The sequence below is a fragment of the Phacochoerus africanus genome, chromosome 12, assembly GCF_016906955.1.
Source record: "Phacochoerus africanus isolate WHEZ1 chromosome 12, ROS_Pafr_v1, whole genome shotgun sequence".
Classification (NCBI taxonomy): domain Eukaryota; kingdom Metazoa; phylum Chordata; class Mammalia; order Artiodactyla; family Suidae; genus Phacochoerus; species Phacochoerus africanus.
The window spans coordinates 39,013,297-39,022,210 of record NC_062555.1 but is presented as its reverse complement, the minus strand read 5'-3'; positions in this window follow the sequence as shown (position 1 = coordinate 39,022,210).

Here is an 8,914-nt window from a genome sequence, read left to right as displayed (position 1 = left end):
TGAATCATTATATTACATGCCTAAGACTAATATTGTATTATAAATAAACTATAATTTTTAAAAGATTTTAAAGGTTGAACATATTGGTGCACAATGTTTAATCTAAGGACAAGAGAATGAGAAAACCAGCTCAATCTTCAGTTTAGGGATCAAACCACCTCAGAATTCTCTGCTTCCAATTCTTCATGATTTCTAACAGTCTGTTTCCTCATCATTTTTTTATTCCCTTACCAAAGAGCATGTACAGCAGAATCAAAAGAAAGATAACATGGAGAAAGACCTAAGCTATTGAATAAGCTCAGTCCTGGAGAGAAAATGGATGTTTGGCTGGAACCACTCAGATACCTAAAAGGTTTTCATTTTTGGAACCATTAACCATTAGTGAAGACTTTCACTAGCACTAGCTTTATTTTTTAACTTAAAGATTTGTGAAAATTCTAGGCTTCCTTTGTACTTTGTTCTGCACAACCTAATGAACTCTAATAAGCTGCAAGAGCTTTTAAAACTCTGTTAATTCAGCACTGCAAAAAAACAACTGAAGCTACTTTACATCTCTGGAGGCTCCAAGTGAAGTAAGGAAAGTTAGAGGTGTAAATGTAGCCTTTAGTAAAGATCGTAGTTACCTCCCAAGAGGAAGAGAAGATGGGAGGAGGTACAGAGGAGGCATGAACATAACCAAGTAAGTAGGAGTTTCTCAATATAACATCTGCTCAATAAATGAGTCAGAATTATAGCCAAGATAAAAAATATCAAGTCTCTAACCAGGTGCATCAAAACAGTGTTTAAACCAAAAAGAGGGAAATAGTATATTTATTATTTTCTAGGTCGGAAACAGGGTTATAAGAAATCTCAAAAGCGATTAGTATAAATTTGGGAGGAACCATAAGATTCAGCTCCAATCCAACATGAAAATCTATTTGCTCTCCTTCAATTTTCTTTTTAAAAAATTTTTATTATAGTTGATTTATAATGTTCTGTCAATTTCTGCTATAGAGCAAAGTGGCCCAGTCATACATATACATACATGCTTTTTCTCATATTATCTATCATCATGTTCTATTCCAAGAGATTGGATATAGTTAACCTGTGCTATACAGCAGGACCTCATTGCTTATCCACTCCAAATGGAATAGTTTGTAGCTACTAACCCCAAACTCCCAGTCCATCCCACTCCCTCCCCCTCCCTCTTGGCAACCACAAGTATGTTCTCTGTGTCCATGAATTTCTGTTCTGTAGATAGGTTCATCTGTGCCATGTTTTAGATTCCAGATATAAGTGATATCATGTAATATTTGTCTTTCTCTTTCTGATTTACTTCACTTAGTATGAGAATCTCTAGTTGCATCCATGTTGCTGCAAATGGCATTATTTTGTTCTTTTTTATGGCCAAGTAGTACATCATTGTGTGTATGTACCACATCTTCTTAATCCATTCATCTGTTGATGGACATTTAGGTTGTTTCCATGTCTTAGATATCGTGAATACTGCTGCCATGAATGTAGGGTGCAAGTATGTTTTTGAATTATAGGTTTGTCTGCATATATGCCCAAAAGTAGGATTGCTGGATCATATGGTACTTCTACATTTAGTTTTCTGAGGTATCTCCATACTGTTTTCCATAGCAGTTGTACCAATTTACATTCCCAGCAACAGTGTAAGAGGGTTCCCTTTTCTTCACACCCTCTCTGGCATTTGTTATCTGTAGATTTATTAATTATAGCCATTCTGACAGGTGTGAGGTGATACCTTATTGTAGTTTTGATTTTCATTTCTCTAATAATCAGTGATGTTGAACATTTTTTCATGTGCCTGTTGGCCATCCATGTTTTCTTTGATCTCCTTCAATTTTCATCTTTTCTCAATTCATCCATATCCTTTTCTCTCCTGTGAGGAAGCACAGGAATGAGTAAGGGCAAGACAAACTCAGGAAAAAGATAAAATTGAGAAAATTTAAATTTGTTCACTTAGTCTTTCAAGTCTTCATGTATCATTCATTCACCTCACATTTATTGAGTGCTTAATATATTCAAGAGACCATTCTTTCATTTAAAAAAAAAAAACCTTTTCTGAAAGGCAGGATCAAAATGGCAGAGGAGTAGGACATGGTGCAAATCTTCTACAAACCCATTAAAAAAACCCATCTACATGTAAAATGATTTGCATAGAACATCTACTGAATGCTAGCAGGACTTCAGTCCTCCAAAAAGGGCAAGAAACCCTCTATAACAAAAGCTTTTTTATTATCATAAAATAAGAGTAGAAATTTTGAAAATTTATAAAAATATAAAGAAAATAATAACTATTATGTAATATTCTGCCACCTAGAACCACTGTTAATATTTTGAGAGTATTTTCTCTTCACCTTTTTTCCTATGCTAGTTTATTTTTCAGTGATCAGGGTCCTATTACATATAATTTTCTCAAGTTATTTTAATAGAATTTTTATTATTAGTTATTAGCATTATATTGAGTCCATTTTCACGGGTCATCAAAAATCTTTAAAACATAATTTTATGGATACATAATATTCCCTCAACTGACTGTGTATATTCCCTCCAATGGATGTATCATATTATATATATTCCCTCTATTATTGGCTATTTCAATGTTTTCCAGTGTTTTACCACTAGGGCATAGTAAAAAAAATTTTTTTTGTACCTAAATATTTTAGCTCCACTCATTATTCCTACAGGAAAGACTGCTAGAATCATGATGTCTGGGCCAAGAGGATCATGATATGCCCAACAGCTCAGCACTATCCAGTAGAATGTTTGTGATGATGAAATGTTTTATATCTTCAATGTCCAATATGGCAGCCAATCACTACATCCAATTACTGAGCACTTGAAATGTAGGCAGTACATCTGAGAAACTGAATTTTTAATTTTACTGAAGTTTAATGAATTTAAATATAAACAGTCTCCAGTGCTAATAGCTATAGTACTGGACAGTGCAGCAACAACAGATCTAAGGTCTTAATTTGTTTGACTTTTGGAGACTTCCACAGAATTGCCCTCATTCTGTTTCCATCGTACTGAGCTCAATAAAGTACTTGGACTGTTGTGGAGATGTGAGGATTTTGTTTACACCATATGAACTCAGCAGACACGAGGCCAGGCTATTAGCAGCCCTAGATATGCCTCATGAAAGTAAGCCTTATGGGGACGGGATTAAGATTGCAGAATAGAAGGATTGGAGCTCAACTTCTCTCCTAAAAACAACAAAATTCACAACTAAAGACTGAGCACTCTTCACCCAAATGGACTGGAAACCTTAAAAAAGTTATCCTACTCCAGAAGAAAAAGAGGACACATCAAGAGGTAGGAGGGGCGATTTCACGATATAAACAACCCCATACCTCCTGGGTTGGAAGCCTCACAGACTGGAAACTAACTGGTTCACAGAAACTCACCTACAGGAGTGAGAGTGCTGAGCCCCACATCAAACTCTCACGTGTGGGGATCTGGTACTGGGAGAAAGAGCCCCGGAGCATCTGGCATTGAAGGCCAGTGAGGCTTGTGCGCAGGAGCTCCACGGGACTGGGGAAAACAGAGACCCTATTCTTAAAAGGCAGACAGACTTTCACGTGCACTGGGTCCCAGGGCAAAGCAAAGTCTCCCTGGGAATCTGGGTCAAACCTGACTGCAGTTCTTGGAGGACATCTGGGAAAACAGGGGTGAACGTGGCTTGTTGTGAAGGAAGGACAATGAAAGCAAAGGTCTCGGGAATATTCATCAGCGTGTGTTCCTCTAGAAGTAGCCATTTTGGGAAAATCTGGCCCCACCCGTCAGTCAGCTGCTGAGAAGCCCCAGGGCAAACAACAACCCAGGTGGGATTACAGCCCCACCCCTCAGTAAAGAGGCTACCTAAAGATCCCCAGGGACACAGCTGCCTCTAATCCCATCCAGAGACTAAGCCCAACCCAACAGAGGGATTAGAATTGGCTCCACCTACCAGTGGGCAGGCATCAGCCCCTCCCATCAAGAAGCCTATAGCAACCCCCATACCAACTTCAGCAACAGGGGGGCAGACATCAGAAGTAAGAGAGGATACAACTCTATTATCTGTAAAAAGGTCACCACACCAAGAACCTATAAAAATGAAAAGACAGAGAACTATAACTCAGATGAGGGAGAAAGGAAAAACCCCAGAAAATCAGCTAAGCGATGAGGAGATTCTCAGCATCCAGGAAAAAGACCTTAGAACTCTTGATGCTGAAGATGATGCAAGACATTGGAAATAAACTGGAGGCAAAGATGGATAACTTATAGGAAACACTGACCAAAGAGATACAAGATATAAAACTTAAACAAGAAGAGATGCAAAATTCAATCACTGAAATAAAAAATTCACTAGAAGCAGCTAACACCAGAATGCAGGAGGCAGAAGAACGAATAAGTGAGGTGGAGGACAGATTAGTGGAAATCACGGATGTGGAACAGAAAAGAGAAAAAAGACTGAAAAGAAATGAAGAGAGTCTCAGAGAACTCTGGGACAATGTTAAACACACCAAAATCCATATTATAGGGGTGCCAGAAGGAGAAGAGAGAGAGAGGAGACAGAAAAAAACATTCCAAGAGATAATAGCCCAAAACTTCCCCAACATGGGGAAGGCATCACTCACTCAAATCCAGGAAGCACAACGAGTACCATATAAAATAAACCCAAGGAGGAATACACCGAGACACATATTAATCAAACTAACCAAAATTAAAGACAAAGAGAAAATCTTGAAAGCAGCTAGGGACAAGAAACAAGTAACATACAAGGGAACGGGAACGCCAATAAGGTTATCAGCAGATTTTTCTACAGAAACGCTGCAGGCCAGAAGGGAGTGGCATGATATACTCAACATGATGAAAGGAAAAACCTCCAACCAAGATTACTCTACCCAGCAAGGCTCTCGTTCAGATTTGAAGGAGAAATCAAAACCTTCACAGATAGGCAAAAGCTGAGAGAATTCAGCAACACTAAACCAGCCTTACAACAAATACTAAAGGAACTTCTACAGGCAGAAAAGAACAAGAGAAGAAGGAAAGAAAAAAAAGAGCAGCAAAAACAAATCCAAAGAAATTAATAAAATGGCAATAAGAACATACATATTAATAATTACCTTAAATGTGAATGGACTAAACGCCCCAACCAAAAGACATACACTGGCTGAATGGATACAAAAACAAGACCCATATATATGCTGTTGTCAAGAGACCCACTTCACTTCTAGGGACACATACAAATTGAAAGTGAGAGGATGGAAGAAAATATTTCATGCAAACGGGGATCAAAAGAAAGCTGGAGTAGCAATACTCATATTAGACAAAGTAGACTTTAAAATGAAGAATATTTTAAGGGATAAGGAAGGCCATTACATAATGATCAAAGGATCAATCCAAGAAGATGATATAACAATTTTAAATATCTACGCACCCAACATAGGTTCACCACAATATATAAGGCAACTGCTAACAACCTTAAAAGGAGAAATTGACAATAACACAATCATAGTGGGGGACTTTAACACCTCTCTTACAGCAATGGACAGATCAACCAGACAGAAAATCAATAAGGAAACACAGGCCCTGAATGAAGCATTAAACCAGATGGACTTAATAGATATTTATAGGACATTTCATCCAAAAGCAACAGAATACACATTCTTCTCAAGTGCACATGGAACATTCTCTATGATTGATCACATCCTGGGCTACAAATCCAACCTCGGTAACTTTAAGAAAATTGAAATCATATCAAGCATCTTTTCTGATCACAAGGCTATACCACTGGAAATCAACAACAAGAAAAAACCTGCAAAAAACACAAACACGTGGAAACTAAACAACATGCTACTAAACAACCAATGGATCATGGAAGAAATCAAAGAGGAAATTAAAAAAATACCTAGCAGCAAATGACAACGAAGATACCACACTCCAAAAACCATGGGATGCAGCAAAAGCCATTCTAAGAGGAAAGTTTACAGCAATACAAGCCCACCTCAAGAAATAAGAAGAAGGTCAAATAAACAAGCTAACTTTACATCTAAAGCAGCTCAAGAGAGAAGAATAGACAAGACCTAAAGTTAGCAGAAGGAAAGAAATCATAAAGATCAGGGCAGAAGTCAAAGAAATATAAACAAAGAAAGCTATAGAAAAGACCAATAAAACGAAAAGCTGGTTCTTTGAAAAGATCAACAAAATTGATAAACCCTTAGCCAGATTTATCAAGCAAAAAAGAGAGAGGACTCATAGCAATAAAATTAGAAATGAAAAAGAAGAAGTAACAACGGACATCACAGAAATACAAAGGATCATAAGAGACTACTATGTGCAACTAGATGCCAATAAAATGGAAAACCTAGAAGAAATGGACAACTTCTTAGAAAAGTACAATCTTCCAAGACTAAACCAAGATGAAATAGAAAAGATGAATGGACCCATCACAAGAACTGAAATTGAAACGGTGATTTAAAAACTTCCAACAAACAAAAGTCCATGGCCAGACAGCTTCACAGGCGAATTCTATCAAACATTTAGAGAAGAGCTAACACCTCTCCTTCTGAAACTATTTCAAAAAATTGCAGAGGAAGGGATACTCCCAAACTCATTCTATGAGGCCACCATCACCCTGGTACCAAAACCAGACAAAGACTCCACAAAAAAAGAAAACTATAGGCCAATTTCACTGATAAACATCGATGCAAAAATCCTCAACAAAATACTAGCAAACCACATCCAACAATACATGTACATCTTGATCAATTGGGATTTATCCCAGGGATGCAAGGGTTCTTCAGTATCCACAAATCCATCAGTGTGATACACCACATTAACAAACAGAAGAATAAAAACCATATGATCCTCTCAATAGATGCGGAAAAAGCCTTTGACAAAATCCAACACCCATTTCTGATAAAAGCCCTTCAGAAAGTGGGCATAACAGGAACCTACCTCAACATGATAAAGGCCATATATGACAAACCCACAGTGAACATCATTCTCAATGGTGAAAAGCTGAAATAATTCCCACTGAGATCAGGAACAAGACAAGGAATTCCACTCTCACCACTACTCTTCAACATAGTTTTGGAATTCCTAACCACAGCAATCAGAGAAGTAAAAGAAATAGAAGGAATCCAAATGCAAAGGAAGAAGTAAAACTATCACTGTTTGCAGATGACATGATACTATACCTAGAGAATCCTAAAGACTCTACCAGAAAACTGTTAGAGCTCATCCATAAATCTGGCAAAGTCACAGGATACAAAATTAATACACAGAAATCAACAGCATTTCTATACACTAACAATGAAAGAGTAGAAAAAGAAATTAGGGAATCAATCCTGTTTACCATCACATCCAAAAGAATAAAATACCTAGAAGTAAACCTACCTAAAGAGACAAAAGACCTGTACTCTGAAAACTATAAGCCACTGATGAAAGAAATCAAAGATGACACAAAGAGATGGAAAGATATACCATGCTCGTGGATTGGAAGAGTTAATATTATCAAAATGACTATGCTACCCAAGGCAATCTACAGATTCAATGCAATCCCTATCAAATTACCAAGGATGTTTTTCACAGAACTAAAACAAAATATTTTAAAGTTTGTTTGGAAGCACAAAAGATCCAGAATAGCCAAAGACATCCTGAAAGAGAAAAATAGAGCTGGACTTCAGACTATACTACAAAGCAACAATCATCAAAACCACATGGTACTGGCACAAAGACAGAAATATAGATCAGTGGAACAGGATAGAAAGCCCAGAATTAAGCCCACACACCTACAGCCAACTCATCAATGACAAAGGAAGAAAGGATACACAATGGAGAAAGGACAGCTTGTTCAATAAGCAGTGCTTGGAAAACTAGACATCCACATGGAAAAGAATGAAATTAGAACACTCCCTAACACCATACACAAAAATAAACTCCAAATGGATTAAAGACCTAGATATAAGACCAGACACTATAATACTCTTAGAGGAAAACATAGGCCAAACACTCTCTGACATAAACAACAGCAATATCTTCTCAGATCCACCTCTTAGAGTATGGACAATAAAGACAAAAATAAACAAATGGGACCTAATTAAATCGAAAAGTTTCTGCACAGCAAAGGAAACCCTAAACAACACGAAAAGACAACCAACATAATGGGAGAAAATCTTTGCAAGTGAATCAACTGACAAGGGATTAATCTCCAAAATTTATAAACACCTTCTGCAGCTCAATACCAAAAAAACAAACAACCCCACCCAAAAATGGGCAGAAGATCTAAACAGACAATTCTCCAAAGAAGACATACAGATAGCCGAGAAACACATGAAAAGATGTTCAACATCACTCATTATTAGAGAAATGCCCATCAAAACCACTATGAGGTACTACCTTACACCTGTCAGAACAGCCATCATCAAAAAGTCTACAAACAATAAGTGCTGGAGAGGGTGTGGAAAAAAAGGAACACTAGTACACTGTTGGTGGGATTGCAAATTGGTGCAACCACTGTGGAAAGCAGTATGGAGATTCCTCAGAAAACTCAAAATAGAACTACCATTTGATCCAGCAATCCCACTCCTGGGCATCTACCCAGAGAAAACCACAACTCGCAAAGACACATGTACTCCGTGTTCATTGCAGCACTGTTTACAATAGCCAAAACATGAGAACAACCTAAATGTCCATCGACAGAGGAGAGGATCAAGAAGATGTGGTACATATACACACTGGAATATGACTCAGCCATTAAAAGGAACAAAATACTGGCATTTTTAGCAACATGGATGGACATAGAAATTATCATGCTAAGTGAAGTCAGTCAGACAGTAAGACACCAACATCAACTGCTTGCACTGACATGTGGAATCTGAAAAAAGGACAGACTGAACTTCTTTACAGAACAGATGCTGAC